Consider the following 17583-nt stretch of genomic DNA (forward strand, 5'->3'; position numbering starts at 1 on the left):
TAACCCGAAAAAGGGTTATTTTGCAATTTTTTAAGAATTTTTTGATTTTTTCAATTTTTTATAATTATTTTTTATTATTTATTGTTGTTTTTTCAATTTTTAGTTAGTAACCTATAATATTGTGTTTAATTTTAAGTGTCCTTAAAATCAAATGTTTTTAACTTAATAATTTTAACATTTCTTAATTTAAAACGAAACATCTTCTATTATATTAAGTTAACAAATTTCGAAAAACGACACCGACCCCGTGACCTCGACACCGTCCTTGAAAAATCTGTTTTCAATTATTTTCAAATAAATCAAAATACTTTGCTTATATGCTGTTAGAAAATCTTACAAACTATTTTTATGTAACATCTTTTTTCAATTTTAACCCGAAAAAGAGTTATTTTTCAATTTTAACCCGAAAAAGGGTTATTTTGCAATTTTTTAAGAATTTTTTGATTTTTTCAATTTTTTATAATTATTTTTTATTATTTATTGTTGTTTTTTCAATTTTTAGTTAGTAACCTATAATATTGTGTTTAATTTTAAGTGTCATTAAAATCAAATGTTTTTAACTTAATAATTTTAACATTTCTTAATTTAAAACGAAACATCTTCTATTATATTAAGTTAACAAATTTCGAAAAACGACACCGACCCCGTGACCTCGACACCGTCCTTGAAAAATCTGTTTTCAATTATTTTCAAATAAATCAAAATACTTTGCTTATATGCTGTTAGAAAATCTTACAAACTATTTTTATGTAACATCTTTTTTCAATTTTAACCCGAAAAAGGGTTATTTTGCAATTTTTTAAGAATTTTTTGATTTTTTCAATTTTTTATAATTATTTTTTATTATTTATTGTTGTTTTTTCAATTTTTAGTTAGTAACCTATAATATTGTGTTTAATTTTAAGTGTCATTAAAATCAAATGTTTTTAACTTAATAATTTTAACATTTCTTAATTTAAAACGAAACATCTTCTATTATATTAAGTTAACAAATTTCGAAAAACGACACCGACCCCGTGACCTCGACACCGTCCTTGAAAAATCTGTTTTCAATTATTTTCAAATAAATCAAAATACTTTGCTTATATGCTGTTAGAAAATCTTACAAACTATTTTTATGTAACATCTTTTTTTAATTTTAACCCGATAAAGGGTTATTTTGCAATTTTTTAAGAATTTTTTGATTTTTTCAATTTTTTATAATTATTTTTTATTATTTATTGTTGTTTTTTCAATTTTTAGTTAGTAACCTATAATATTGTGTTTAATTTTAAGTGTCATTAAAATCAAATGTTTTTAACTTAATAATTTTAACATTTCTTAATTTAAAACGAAACATCTTCTATTATATTAAGTTAACAAATTTCGAAAAACGACACCGACCCCGTGACCTCGACACCGTTCTTGAAAAATCTGTTTTCAATTATTTTCAAATAAATCAAAATACTTTGCATATATGCTGTTAGAAAATCTTACAAACTATTTTTATGTAACATCTTTTTTCAATTTTAACCTGAAAAAGGGTTATTTTGCAATTTTTTAAGAATTTTTTGATTTTTTCAATTTTTTATAATTATTTTTTATTATTTATTGTTGTTTTTTCAATTTTTAGTTAGTAACCTATAATATTGTGTTTAATTTTAAGTGTCATTAAAATCAAATGTTTTTAACTTAATAATTTTAACATTTCTTAATTTAAAACGAAACATCTTCTATTATATTAAGTTAACAAATTTCGAAAAACGACACCGACCCCGTGACCTCGACACCGTCCTTGAAAAATCTGTTTTCAATTATTTTCAAATAAATCAAAATACTTTGCTTATATGCTGTTAGAAAATCTTACAAACTATTTTTATGTAACATCTTTTTTCAATTTTAACCCGAAAAAGAGTTATTTTTCAATTTTAACCCGAAAAAGGGTTATTTTGCAATTTTTTAAGAATTTTTTGATTTTTTCAATTTTTTATAATTATTTTTTATTATTTATTGTTGTTTTTTCAATTTTTAGTTAGTAACCTATAATATTGTGTTTAATTTTAAGTGTCATTAAAATCAAATGTTTTTAACTTAATAATTTTAACATTTCTTAATTTAAAACGAAACATCTTCTATTATATTAAGTTAACAAATTTCGAAAAACGACACCGACCCCGTGACCTCGACACCGTCCTTGAAAAATCTGTTTTCAATTATTTTCAAATAAATCAAAATACTTTGCATATATGCTGTTAGAAAATCTTACAAACTATTTTTATGTAACATCTTTTTTCAATTTTAACCCGAAAAAGGGTTATTTTGCAATTTTTTAAGAATTTTTTGATTTTTTCAATTTTTTATAATTATTTTTTATTATTTATTGTTGTTTTTTCAATTTTTAGTTAGTAACCTATAATATTGTGTTTAATTTTAAGTGTCATTAAAATCAAATGTTTTTAACTTAATAATTTTAACATTTCTTAATTTAAAACGAAACATCTTCTATTATATTAAGTTAACAAATTTCGAAAAACGACACCGACCCCGTGACCTCGACACCGTCCTTGAAAAATCTGTTTTCAATTATTTTCAAATAAATCAAAATACTTTGCATATATGCTGTTAGAAAATCTTACAAACTATTTTTATGTAACATCTTTTTTCAATTTTAACCCGAAAAAGTGTTATTTTGCAATTTTAACTCGAAAAGGGTTATTTTGCAATTTTTTAAGAATTTTATGATTTTTTCAATTTTTTATAATTATTTTTTATTATTTATTGTTGTTTTTTCAATTTTTAGTTAGTATACCTATAATATTGTGTTTAATTTTAAGTGTCATTAAAATCAAATGTTTTTAACTTAATAATTTTAACATTTCTTAATTTAAAACGAAACATCTTCTATTATATTAAGTTAACAAATTTCGAAAAACGACACCGACCCCGTGACCTCGACACCGTCCTTGAAAAATCTGTTTTCAATTATTTTCAAATAAATCAAAATACTTTGCTTATATGCTGTTAGAAAATCTTACAAACTATTTTTATGTAACATCTTTTTTCAATTTTAACCCGAAAAAGAGTTATTTTTCAATTTTAACCCGAAAAAGGGTTATTTTGCAATTTTTTAAGAATTTTTTGATTTTTTCAATTTTTTATAATTATTTTTTATTATTTATTGTTGTTTTTTCAATTTTTAGTTAGTAACCTATAATATTGTGTTTAATTTTAAGTGTCATTAAAATCAAATGTTTTTAACTTAATAATTTTAACATTTCTTAATTTAAAACGAAACATCTTCTATTATATTAAGTTAACAAATTTCGAAAACGACACCGACCCCGTGACCTCGACACCGTCCTTGAAAAATCTATTTTCAATTATTTTCAAATAAATCAAAATACTTTGCATATATGCTGTTAGAAAATCTTACAAACTATTTTTATGTAACATCTTTTTTCAATTTTAACCCGAAAAAGGGTTATTTTGCAATTTTTTAAGAATTTTTTGATTTTTTCAATTTTTTATAATTATTTTTTATTATTTATTGTTGTTTTTTCAATTTTTAGTTAGTAACCTATAATATTGTGTTTAATTTTAAGTGTCATTAAAATCAAATGTTTTTAACTTAATAATTTTAACATTTCTTAATTTAAAACGAAACATCTTCTATTATATTAAGTTAACAAATTTCGAAAAACGACACCGACCCCGTGACCTCGACACCGTCCTTGAAAAATCTGTTTTCAATTATTTTCAAATAAATCAAAATACTTTGCTTATATGCTGTTAGAAAATCTTACAAACTATTTTTATGTAACATCTTTTTTCAATTTTAACCCGAAAAAGAGTTATTTTTCAATTTTAACCCGAAAAAGGGTTATTTTGCAATTTTTTAAGAATTTTTTGATTTTTTCAATTTTTTATAATTATTTTTTATTATTTATTGTTGTTTTTTCAATTTTTAGTTAGTAACCTATAATATTGTGTTTAATTTTAAGTGTCATTAAAATCAAATGTTTTTAACTTAATAATTTTAACATTTCTTAATTTAAAACGAAACATCTTCTATTATATTAAGTTAACAAATTTCGAAAAACGACACCGACCCCGTGACCTCGACACCGTCCTTGAAAAATCTATTTTCAATTATTTTTAAATAAATCAAAATACTTTGCATATATGCTGTTAGAAAATCTTACAAACTATTTTCATGTAACATCTTTTTTCAATTTTAACCCTAAAAAGGGTTATTTTGCAATTTTTTAAGAATTTTTTGATTTTTTCAATTTTTTATAATTATTTTTTATTATTTATTGTTGTTTTTTCAATTTTTAGTTAGTAACCTATAATATTGTGTTTAATTTTAAGTGTCATTAAAATCAAATGTTTTTAACTTAATAATTTTAACATTTCTTAATTTAAAACGAAACATCTTCTATTATATTAAGTTAACAAATTTCGAAAAACGACACCGACCCCGTGACCTCGACACCGTCCTTGAAAAATCTGTTTTCAATTATTTTCAAATAAATCAAAATACTTTGCTTATATGCTGTTAGAAAATCTTACAAACTATTTTTATGTAACATCTTTTTTCAATTTTAACCCGAAAAAGAGTTATTTTTCAATTTTAACCCGAAAAAGGGTTATTTTGCAATTTTTTAAGAATTTTTTGATTTTTTCAATTTTTTATAATTATTTTTTATTATTTATTGTTGTTTTTTCAATTTTTAGTTAGTAACCTATAATATTGTGTTTAATTTTAAGTGTCATTAAAATCAAATGTTTTTAACTTAATAATTTTAACATTTCTTAATTTAAAACGAAACATCTTCTATTATATTAAGTTAACAAATTTCGAAAAACGACACCGACCCCGTGACCTCGACACCGTCCTTGAAAAATCTGTTTTTCAATTATTTTCAAATAAATCAAAATACTTTGCATATATGCTGTTAGAAAATCTTACAAACTATTTTTATGTAACATCTTTTTTCAATTTTAACCCGAAAAAGTGTTATTTTGCAATTTTAACTCGAAAAAGGGTTATTTTGCAATTTTTTAAGAATTTTTTGATTTTTTCAATTTTTTATAATTATTTTTTATTATTTATTGTTGTTTTTTCAATTTTTAGTTAGTAACCTATAATATTATGTTTAATTTTAAGTGTCATTAAAATCAAATGTTTTTAACTTAATAATTTTAACATTTCTTAATTTAAAACGAAACATCTTCTATTATATTAAGTTAACAAATTTCGAAAAACGACACCGACCCCGTGACCTCGACACCGTCCTTGAAAAATCTGTTTTCAATTATTTTCAAATAAATCAAAATACTTTGCATATATGCTGTTAGAAAATCTTACAAACTATTTTCATGTAACATCTTTTTTCAATTTTAACCCTAAAAAGGGTTATTTTGCAATTTTTTAAGAATTTTTTGATTTTTTCAATTTTTTATAATTATTTTTTATTATTTATTGTTGTTTTTTCAATTTTTAGTTAGTAACCTATAATATTGTGTTTAATTTTAAGTGTCATTAAAATCAAATGTTTTTAACTTAATAATTTTAACATTTCTTAATTTAAAACGAAACATCTTCTATTATATTAAGTTAACAAATTTCGAAAAACGACACCGACCCCGTGACCTCGACACCGTCCTTGAAAAATCTGTTTTCAATTATTTTCAAATAAATCAAAATACTTTGCTTATATGCTGTTAGAAAATCTTACAAACTATTTTTATGTAACATCTTTTTTCAATTTTAACCCGAAAAAGAGTTATTTTTCAATTTTAACCCGAAAAAGGGTTATTTTGCAATTTTTTAAGAATTTTTTGATTTTTTCAATTTTTTATAATTATTTTTTATTATTTATTGTTGTTTTTTCAATTTTTAGTTAGTAACCTATAATATTGTGTTTAATTTTAAGTGTCATTAAAATCAAATGTTTTTAACTTAATAATTTTAACATTTCTTAATTTAAAACGAAACATCTTCTATTATATTAAGTTAACAAATTTCGAAAAACGACACCGACCCCGTGACCTCGACACCGTCCTTGAAAAATCTGTTTTCAATTATTTTCAAATAAATCAAAATACTTTGCATATATGCTGTTAGAAAATCTTACAAACTATTTTTATGTAACATCTTTTTTCAATTTTAACCCGAAAAAGTGTTATTTTGCAATTTTAACTCGAGAAAGGGTTATTTTGCAATTTTTTAAGAATTTTTTGATTTTTTCAATTTTTTATAATTATTTTTTATTATTTATTGTTGTTTTTTCAATTTTTAGTTAGTAACCTATAATATTGTGTTTAATTTTAAGTGTCATTAAAATCAAATGTTTTTAACTTAATAATTTTAACATTTCTTAATTTAAAACGAAACATCTTCTATTATATTAAGTTAACAAATTTCGAAAAACGACACCGACCCCGTGACCTCGACACCGTCCTTTAAAAATCTGTTTTCAATTATTTTCAAATAAATCAAAATACTTTGCATATATGCTGTTAGAAAATCTTACAAACTATTTTTATGTAACATCTTTTTTCAATTTTAACCCGAAAAAGTGTTATTTTGCAATTTTAACTCGAGAAAGGGTTAGTTTGCAATTTTTTAAGAATTTTTTGATTTTTGCAATTTTTTATAATAATTTTTTATTATTTATTGTTGTTTTTTCAATTTTTAGTTAGTAACCTATAATATTGTGTTTAATTTTAAGTGTCATTAAAATCAAATGTTTTTAACTTAATAATTTTAACATTTCTTAATTTAAAACGAAACATCTTCTATTATATTAAGTTAACAAATTTCGAAAAACGACACCGACCCCGTGACCTCGACACCGTCCTTGAAAAATCTGTTTTCAATTATTTTTAAATAAATCAAAATACTTTGCATATATGCTGTTAGAAAATCTTACAAACTATTTTCATGTAACATCTTTTTTCAATTTTAACCTGAAAAAGGGTAATTTTGCAATTTTTTAAGAATTTTATGATTTTTTCAATTTTTTATAATTATTTTTTATTATTTATTGTTGTTTTTTCAATTTTTAGTTAGTAACCTATAATATTGTGTTTAATTTTAAGTGTCATTAAAATCAAATGTTTTTAACTTAATAATTTTAACATTTCTTAATTTAAAACGAAACATCTTCTATTATATTAAGTTAACAAATTTCGAAAAACGACACCGACCCCGTGACCTCGACACCGTCCTTGAAAAATCTGTTTTCAATTATTTTCAAATAAATCAAAATACTTTGCATATATGCTGTTAGAAAATCTTACAAACTATTTTTATGTAACATCTTTTTTCAATTTTAACCCGAAAAAGTGTTATTTTGCAATTTTAACTCGAGATAGGGTTAGTTTGCAATTTTTTAAGAATTTTTTGATTTTTGCAATTTTTTATAATTATTTTTTATTATTTATTGTTGTTTTTTCAATTTTTAGTTAGTAACCTATAATATTGTGTTTAATTTTAAGTGTCATTAAAATCAAATGTTTTTAACTTAATAATTTTAACATTTCTTAATTTAAAACGAAACATCTTCTATTATATTAAGTTAACAAATTTCGAAAAACGACACCGACCCCGTGACCTCGACACCGTCCTTGAAAAATCTGTTTTCAATTATTTTCAAATAAATCAAAATACTTTGCTTATATGCTGTTAGAAAATCTTACAAACTATTTTTATGTAACATCTTTTTTCAATTTTAACCCGAAAAAGTGTTATTTTGCAATTTTAACTCGAGAAAGGGTTATTTTGCAATTTTTTAAGAATTTTTTGATTTTTTCAATTTTTTATAATTATTTTTTATTATTTATTGTTGTTTTTTCAATTTTTAGTTAGTATCCTATAATATTGTGTTTAATTTTAAGTGTCCTTAAAATCAAATGTTTTTAACTTAATAATTTTAACATTTCTTAATTTACAACGAAACATCTTCTATTATATTAAGTTAACAAATTTCGAAAAACGACACCGACCCCGTGACCTCGACACCGTCCTTGAAAAATCTGTTTTCAATTATTTTCAAATAAATCAAAATACTTTGCATATATGCTGTTAGAAAATCTTACAAACTATTTTTATGTAACATCTTTTTTCAATTTTAACCCGAAAAAGTGTTATTTTGCAATTTTAACTCGAGAAAGGGTTATTTTGCAATTTTTTAAGAATTTTTTGATTTTTTCAATTTTTTATAATTATTTTTTATTATTTATTGTTGTTTTTTCAATTTTTAGTTAGTATCCTATAATATTGTGTTTAATTTTAAGTGTCCTTAAAATCAAATGTTTTTAACTTAATAATTTTAATATTTCTTAATTTCAAACGAAACATCTTCTATTATATTAAGTTAACAAATTTCGAAAAACGACACCGACCCCGTGACCTCGACACCGTCCTTGAAAAATCTGTTTTCAATTATTTTCAAATAAATCAAAATACTTTGCTTATATGCTGTTAGAAAATCTTACAAACTATTTTTATGTAACATCTTTTTTCAATTTTAACCCGAAAAAGCGTTATTTTGCAATTTTTTAAGAATTTTTTGATTTGTTCAATTTTTTATAATGATTTTTTATTATTTATTGTTGTTTTTTCAATTTTTAGTTAGTAACCTATAATATTGTGTTTAATTTTAAGTGTCATTAAAATCAAATGTTTTTAACTTAATAATTTTAACATTTCTTAATTTAAAACGAAACATCTTCTATTATATTAAGTTAACAAATTTCGAATAACGACACCGACCCCGTGACCTCGAGACCGTCCTTGAAAAATCTGTTTTCAATTATTTTCAAATAAATCAAAATACTTTGCTTATATGCTGTTAGAAAATCTTACAAACTATTTTTATGTAACATCTTTTTTCAATTTTAATCCGAAAAAGGGTTATTTTGCAATTTTTTAAGAATTTTATGATTTTTTCAATTTTTTATAATTATTTTTTATTATTTATTGTTGTTTTTTCAATTTTTAGTTAGTAACCTATAATATTGTGTTTAATTTTAAGTATCCTTAAAATCAAATGTTTTTAACTTAATAATTTTAATATTTCTTAATGTAAAACGAAACATCTTCTATTATATTAAGTTAACAAATTTCGAAAAACGACACCGACCCCGTGACCTCGACACCGTTCTTGAAAAATCTGTTTTTCAATTATTTTCAAATAAATCAAAATACTTTGCATATATGCTGTTAGAAAATCTTACAAACTATTTTTATGTAACATCTTTTTTCAATTTTAACCCGAAAAAGTGTTATTTTGCAATTTTAACTCGAGAAAGGGTTATTTTGCAATTTTTTAAGAATTTTTTGATTTTTTCAATTTTTTATAATTATTTTTTATTATTTATTGCTGTTTTTTCAATTTTTAGTTAGTATCCTATAATATTGTGTTTAATTTTAAGTGTCCTTAAAATCAAATGTTTTTAACTTAATAATTTTAATATTTCTTAATTTAAAACGAAACATCTTCTATTATATTAAGTTAACAAATTTCGAAAAACGACCCCGTGACCTCGACACCGTCCTTGAAAAATCTATTTTCAATTATTTTTAAATAAATCAAAATACTTTGCATATATGCTGTTAGAAAATCTTACAAACTATTTTCATGTAACATCTTTTTTCAATTTTAACCCTAAAAAGGGTTATTTTGCAATTTTTTAAGAATTTTATGATTTTTTCAATTTTTTATAATTATTTTTTATTAATTTTTGTTTTTTCAATTTTTAGTTAGTAACCTATAATATTGTGTTTAATTTTAAGTATCCTTAAAATCAAATGTTTTTAACTTAATAATTTTAATATTTCTTAATGTAAAACGAAACATCTTCTATTATATTAAGTTAACAAATTTCGAAAAACGACACCGACCCCGTGACCTCGACACCGTTCTTGAAAAATCTGTTTTTCAATTATTTTCAAATAAATCAAAATACTTTGCATATATGCTGTTAGAAAATCTTACAAACTATTTTTATGTAACATCTTTTTTTAATTTTAACCCGAAAAAGTGTTATTTTGCAATTTTAACTCGAGAAAGGGTTATTTTGCAATTTTTTAAGAATTTTATGATTTTTTCAATTTTTTATAATTATTTTTTATTATTTATTGCTGTTTTTTCAATTTTTAGTTAGTAACCTATAATATTGTGTTTAATTTTAAGTGTCATTAAAATCAAATGTTTTTAACTTAATAATTTTAACATTTCTTAATTTAAAACGAAACATCTTCTTTTATATTAAGTTAACAAATTTCGAAAAACAACACCGACCCCGTGACCTCGACACCGTCCTTGAAAAATCTGTTTTCAATTATTTTCAAATAAATCAAAATACTTTCCTTATATGCTGTTAGAAAATCTTACAAACTATTTTTATGTAACATCTTTTTTCAATTTTAACCCGAAAAAGGGTTATTTTGCAATTTTTTAAGAATTTTATGATTTTTTCAATTTTTTATAATTATTTTTTATTATTTATTGTTTTTTTTTTCAATTTTTAGTTAGTAACCTATAATATTGTGTTTAATTTTAAGTGTCATTAAAATCAAATGTTTTTAACTTAATAATTTTAACATTTCTTAATTTAAAACGAAACATCTTCTTTTATATTAAGTTAACAAATTTCGAAAAACAACGCCGACCCCGTGACCTCGACACCGTCCTTGAAAAATCTGTTTTCAATTATTTTCAAATAAATCAAAATACTTTCCTTATATGCTGTTAGAAAATCTTACAAACTATTTTTATGTAACATCTTTTTTCAATTTTAATCCGAAAAAGGGTTATTTTGCAATTTTTTAAGAATTTTATGATTTTTTCAATTTTTTATAATTATTTTTTATTATTTATTGTTGTTTTTTCAATTTTTAGTTAGTAACCTATAATATTGTGTTTAATTTTAAGTATCCTTAAAATCAAATGTTTTTAACTTAATAATTTTAATATTTCTTAATGTAAAACGAAACATCTTCTATTATATTAAGTTAACAAATTTCGAAAAACGACACCGACCCCGTGACCTCGACACCGTTCTTGAAAAATCTGTTTTTCAATTATTTTCAAATAAATCAAAATACTTTGCATATATGCTGTTAGAAAATCTTACAAACTATTTTTATGTAACATCTTTTTTTAATTTTAACCCGAAAAAGTGTTATTTTGCAATTTTAACTCGAGAAAGGGTTATTTTGCAATTTTTTAAGAATTTTATGATTTTTTCAATTTTTTATAATTATTTTTTATTATTTATTGCTGTTTTTTCAATTTTTAGTTAGTAACCTATAATATTGTGTTTAATTTTAAGTGTCATTAAAATCAAATGTTTTTAACTTAATAATTTTAACATTTCTTAATTTAAAACGAAACATCTTCTTTTATATTAAGTTAACAAATTTCGAAAAACAACACCGACCCCGTGACCTCGACACCGTCCTTGAAAAATCTGTTTTCAATTATTTTCAAATAAATCAAAATACTTTCCTTATATGCTGTTAGAAAATCTTACAAACTATTTTTATGTAACATCTTTTTTCAATTTTAACCCGAAAAAGGGTTATTTTGCAATTTTTTAAGAATTTTATGATTTTTTCAATTTTTTATAATTATTTTTTATTATTTATTGTTTTTTTTTTCAATTTTTAGTTAGTAACCTATAATATTGTGTTTAATTTTAAGTGTCATTAAAATCATATGTTTTTAACTTAATAATTTTAACATTTCTTAATTTAAAACGAAACATCTTCTATTATATTAAGTTAACAAATTTCGAAAAACGACACCGACCCCGTGACCTCGACACCGTCCTTGAAAATCTGTTTTCAATTATTTTCAAATAAATCAAAATACTTTGCATATATGCTGTTAGAAAATCTTACAAACTATTTTATGTAACATCTTTTTTCAATTTTAACCCGAAAAAGGGTTATTTTTCAATTTTAACCCGAGAAAGGGTTATTATGCAATTTTTTAAGAATTTTTTGATTTTTTCAATTTTTTATTATTATTTTTTATTGTTGTTTTTTTAATTTTTAGTTAGTTTTTACTTTGTAATTTCAAAATATATATAAAACTCGTCTCAAGTAAGTATAATGTTTTATTATTTCACTTCCTTATTTTTACTATAAATTATTATTATGAGATGAAACTTCTCAAGCAGCAAGTAATATTTTCTTTAAAGTGAAGGTGATATTATATTATAGAGTGTGTATATATATTTATATATATATGTATAGGATATTATATACCTAAAAAAATTGATTTTTCGTTTTGCAGAGGACATTTTGACCTTGAAATTCGTAATTTGTTTTCCAATTTAATTTAAATTGTATATTTTTGAAAAAAAGTTTTAAGAGATAAGCGGTATTGACCTAGTAATCGATCAGCCATTGAAATTACATGTGAACCAACACTCGATCACAATGTTCACCAGTAATCGATCAGTTTTTCAATAAATGGATGTAATTATTTGATAGTTCCATTAATCTGGTATAAAGAGAGCTAATAATACTAGTGAATATATTAGAATATGTGACTGTCCACGAGAGAAGGGACCTTAGCTCACCAAAATTCAAAATTGAGTTATAGAAATTGATTATAGTAATTGATAGATATTGAATTGCTCCTTCACATGTAAAAGTCAAAACCTGATTAGGTTAATTACTTTTGACACAACAACATTTCGAAGAAGTGTATGGCAAACACTTGCCCTGTGAAATTCATGTTTCTGAGCTAAGGTCCCTTTTCTCATGGACAGTCACGTTTATAAAAATCTTTCTAATTGGACATTTTTTGCGTGTTTTTGATGTCGATTCATGTAATTGTGTTCCTCTTCTCTTGGCTTTAATATTGACAGGAATGTGCAATCGATGGATCCTATGATTCCAGGAAACCCGATTATTCTTTCAAAATCTTGGGATATTTCTTGTCTTTGTCGTTCACTCTGACGAAATTGGACATATTCATCAGCCAGTAAATCATTTATGAGATTCGTTATGTAACGGTTGACTATTCCAACGTTACATTTATATTAAATATAAAGACACTTTACAAATTTTAAAATAATTTATATTATTAAACCAATTATGAAGATTTTAAATTAGGTAAATAAAATATAATAAAAGTAAATAACTTCTTTAAATAATAAATCGTCAATTAAGAAGAATCAAAATATTTATTATTAACAATTATCATTCAATATTCTTGATTATGATGAGCTCATCTCACACACATACTGTATAAAAATTTATATTTATAACCAAAAAGAAAAGTAATTAAAATGTTTAATATGATCGAGAGAGAGAGAGAGACCGGAGATTTTTGTATATAACAAATAGAATTGGAACTTATCGTTTTTATTGTCGCAATGTCTGAAATTTATTTAGATATGCTCCTGAATCCGTGTGGAACATCAAAATGATGAAATACTCGAGCTCGTGATTGAATAAAACATAGTTCCCTTTGGATTCGATGGTGACCAATATGGTGGAGTCCACGTGGAAATAAAACCAGTCGTATCAGACAGTAGACTTGCGTCTAAATTAAATCGCCACACTATAAACAAATATAAATTGATATCCGGAAAAATATTGCAAATTTTCTTATTCGTTTTGTATTTTCACAAACTGAATTTACCTATAGGGTCGTCGGCGACGCGCCCACACTGTGACGACAAGTCACATAACAATTGCGACAACTACGAAAACGACACGGAATTACTTAGGACGAGAAGTTTTATAATACGACGAAATCCCTGCTTCCCTACTTCCAGAAAACTCATTTGGCGCGTATAATTCCTTCGCCATGAATCGTTTTCGCCGAAGCTTTCCGATTTCCCAGAATTTGGCGGGATATCGCTCTCGCTATCTCCTCATACGTATCTCTCTCGATCTCTCTCTATGAATTTTCTCTCTCTCTCTATTTTAACAGTGAAATGAGAATGACTAAATCGCTTCATTCCCCCCCTACTTTGGTGTATATGTAAAAAAATGACAATGTATACAAAAATACAAACACCGACATACATTTCTCACTTTATACTTCGGAGTACACTTTCTCTTTACAATGTTTCATCTTATACATCAAACACATATGTATACTTTATTTTATAACCTGATCAATTAGACAAGATACCGCCAATTTAAAAAAATTTACTTAAACATCTCGTTAACAACAATTTACCATTGCGACAAAAATCGAAGGCCTATCGTTTCCCGCAATGGCATGCTCAATAAATACATAAATTTTCGCAGATCTTGCAACTATCTCAAGTAAAAAAATTTGAACTTTAAGATCAAACAAAAAAAAACACTACAATCAGAAGGGGAATTAAATTCCGAATAATAATTCGTCGTACAAATATACATATAATACAAATATATATAATTAAATTAAATTTGTCATAAATTTAAGAATATATGGGATTTTAGAAACCCAAATTGTCACAGTCGAACATACTCAAGCTCAAATGTCAAACTCATTTTTCGTTTGCTAATCAACTATTCACTTTGATGATATTTTTTAAGATTTGCGCGATTATAAATTCCAATATTTTTAGGCACATCATCCAAATCACCCAATCGAAATGAATTATTCCCCAGATCCTTTAAAACACGATATGGACCATAAAACAAATGGAAAAATTTCTGGTCACTTTTTGGATCGCATCAAATTTTTTGGGGACTCGCAGTAATACCAAATCACCTTCTTTCAACTGAATCCTGGACGACGTTTTCTGAGCCTTCTCGCGTTTTTTAAAACTAGCATTAATTTTTTCACGAGCCATCATGATTCGGGCCTCTTGTGATAATTCTACTAATTCGGGAAAATTAATAATTTTTCGAATCTCACTGGCTGGCTTGACCCCAAAATGCAATTCCATGGGACTAAAACCCGTACTCGAATGAGTTGAGGCATTTAAAAAAAATTCAATTTCCCCAATGTGTCGAGCCCAGCGTGTGTACTTATCAGAACATAAGGTTCTGAACATCCGACCAAGTTCACGCATTACCCTCTCTACAGGGTTACTCTTAGGATGCCTTATCGACGAATAAACAACAGTGATTCCGGATTCGATCAATTTTTTACCCCATTTAGGTGAAGTAAATTGAGTTCCGTGATCAGCAATGATTCTCGATGGCTTACCCATCTCAGGAATATAATGATCAAACAATTTTCGCAAAATAATCACTGTATTTTCATTTTATCTATCTCGATATTTAAAAGGGACAGGGCAGGTTTTCTGAATAATAGTTTGATGTGGTTTAACATGAAATTGATAAGGCTCGGTGTCAGCACTGGAAGATTTAGGGGTAAATAATTGTTGAAATTTTGCCATTTTATTAATAAAAAATTCTTTTTCTTGCTCATTCAGTCCCCCAATCTCAGAAAGAATTGATCTCAATCCATCAAGAAATTCATTATCCCCCGAACACTTTTTATGACATGAATCCGAAATAAAATCCAAAGCATTCACAACATTATATGGTTCTTTTTCTTCTTCGATAAGATCTATTTCCGATGTAATATTGCCTATCACAACTTCCGTCCTTGAACAATTTTCAATGAATATTGTGTCAGTCTCAAAATCCGAAAATTCATTATCAAAAACTTTGCCTTTTAAAAAATCACTCCGTTCATTATCATTATAATTTTTTAATGATTGAGAATCATGATCATCAACAATAAAACAATTTTGTTTATTTTCAAGATTTTGATCTAAAAAACAATCATTTCGAACATCAGGCAATTCCGAATTAGCAATTTCAGATAAAAAAAAACATTATGTTCACGCGTTTCATTTTCGACATATGATATTTTATTATCTATCTTAGCAATTCCCAAATTCAACCGAATTCTTCGAAAATACAATCCCATGATTCTTATCATTTTTAACAAAATTTACATCATCGCGAAGATCAATGATCTGCAAATATTTATAATCATTATCTTGTCCCGAAATCAATATTCTCTCGTCTGGCATGTTATTGAACGCTATGTATTTCGGCGGAATACTTTCGAATACTTACTCTTAAAGAAGCTTCCCCGTAATCAATATCCACATTATTCTGCAATAGCCAGTCATTGCCTAATATAACCGCATTCGACAATCGAGGGACAACTAGAAAACACGATTGATATTTATAAGTTCCAATTTGTACTTCATAAAAAATTTGTTTTTTTATATTCGTAGGCTTTTTTCCTATAGCAGTCATAAGTATAAGATTTGTAACAGGTAATTCTTGGAAAGTACTATGCTTTAGCAAATAATTATAGAATTCATTTGATATTGCAGTTATTTGACTTCCAGTGTCAATTAACGGAGGCATTGGCACTGAAAAGAAACTCACAATAACACGAGGACATAAAGGAATACGTAACGTTCTTTTGTTTTGGTCTAGATCATGGCCTGCATAGTTCCTACGAAAAGAATTTGAAGAATAACCGGTGGGGGAACACTCATATCGGGCAGCGGCATTTGATAAGTCTGAGTGCACATGTACTCTCTACGCGAGCCCAAACTTTGGCCTTGATACCCTGTGTGAATGTTCGCACTCATCACATTAATAGGTTTAACAGATCGTTGTTGACTTTTATTTTTATTCTGATAATGAGAATTATTCTGGTGGTTCGCAGTCGACCCTTCTAAATTTTTTTTTCTTACTATTATTTATTTTTTCAACAAATTTTAAATCAAGTTGACACAAAGGTTGCGAAATTTTATCAAAATTCGAAAAATCTACTGTCGCGAGTGCTTCCCGAACTCTTACCGGCATTTGTTGTATAACCGTATAATACATTTCATAAGCTTCCATTTTTGGAACGAAATGTTCAGCGTCTTGAATTGGTTTTAAAAAATAAGTTTGTAAATTTTCAGAATTGCCATCAACTCGGCCAAAAATTTTTCTTTAAAATCATCAAAGAAAGAAAAAAATTAACCTGCTATATGAAAGCAAGAGTAGTTATAGCATACATTCTTACATTCAGATATAGTTCATGAACTTAAAAATATGTAAGTGGTATTAGGTGGTACTATTTTTTATTATATGAAATGATACTCTAAAATTCTGCAGATAATTCTTTATTTAAAGTTGTTTTAATTCTTCATTTCTGTTATATAATAAAAATAAATCTTACCTTGTTCAATATAAATAATAACAACAAGAAATTGAAAATAAGGTATACAATTTTAATAAGAACATATGTTTATTTATTATTATTGTTATAACTTATAAAAAGTTTATTTATCACAAAGTGTACTGTATTTTTTTATTTTATTTATTACTGATACCTTGACAACGAAGCTTTTCGACAGCATTTAAGATCTTTATTCACTTTTTTTTAAACTGAACTTTTAACCAAACATTTTTTAATTCACAAAAAGAAGAAAATAAACTCTTATTATGAACTTTTGTTAATCATGAACTTTTTAATCTTTATATGAATATTAAGCCCCTTTTTCAAATTTTTCTTCATTTTAAAGTGAAGATTTTTAAATTAAATTAAATATTTATTTAAAAAAAGTCTGAATAAATAATAATAAATTGATTGAAATAACGTGTGCCCT

The 17583-nt window shown here is 24.5% G+C and overlaps 1 long non-coding RNA gene across 23 annotated transcripts; it reads right to left on the minus strand.

Moving 5' to 3' along the window:
- Positions 1–8: 8 nt before the first annotated feature.
- Positions 9–12024, minus strand: LOC127290363 (uncharacterized). Of its 23 annotated transcripts, none has more exons than XR_007844314.1 (7): positions 11442–12024; positions 8629–8769; positions 8001–8258; positions 5266–6433; positions 3328–4865; positions 1884–2530; positions 127–1513 (listed from the first exon to the last, which is right to left on the minus strand). It is a non-coding gene; the product is annotated as an uncharacterized LOC127290363 (long non-coding RNA). The 23 variants fall into 23 exon arrangements; XR_007844317.1 differs by lacking the exon at positions 11442–12024 and adding an exon at positions 10672–10761; XR_007844316.1 differs by lacking the exon at positions 11442–12024 and adding an exon at positions 10301–10486.
- Positions 12025–17583: the final 5559 nt, after the last annotated feature.

This window comes from Leptopilina boulardi, unplaced genomic scaffold, assembly GCF_019393585.1.
Source record: "Leptopilina boulardi isolate dan_hultmark-lab unplaced genomic scaffold, ZJU_Lbou_2.1 LbouV2_62, whole genome shotgun sequence".
Lineage (NCBI taxonomy): Eukaryota > Metazoa > Arthropoda > Insecta > Hymenoptera > Figitidae > Leptopilina > Leptopilina boulardi.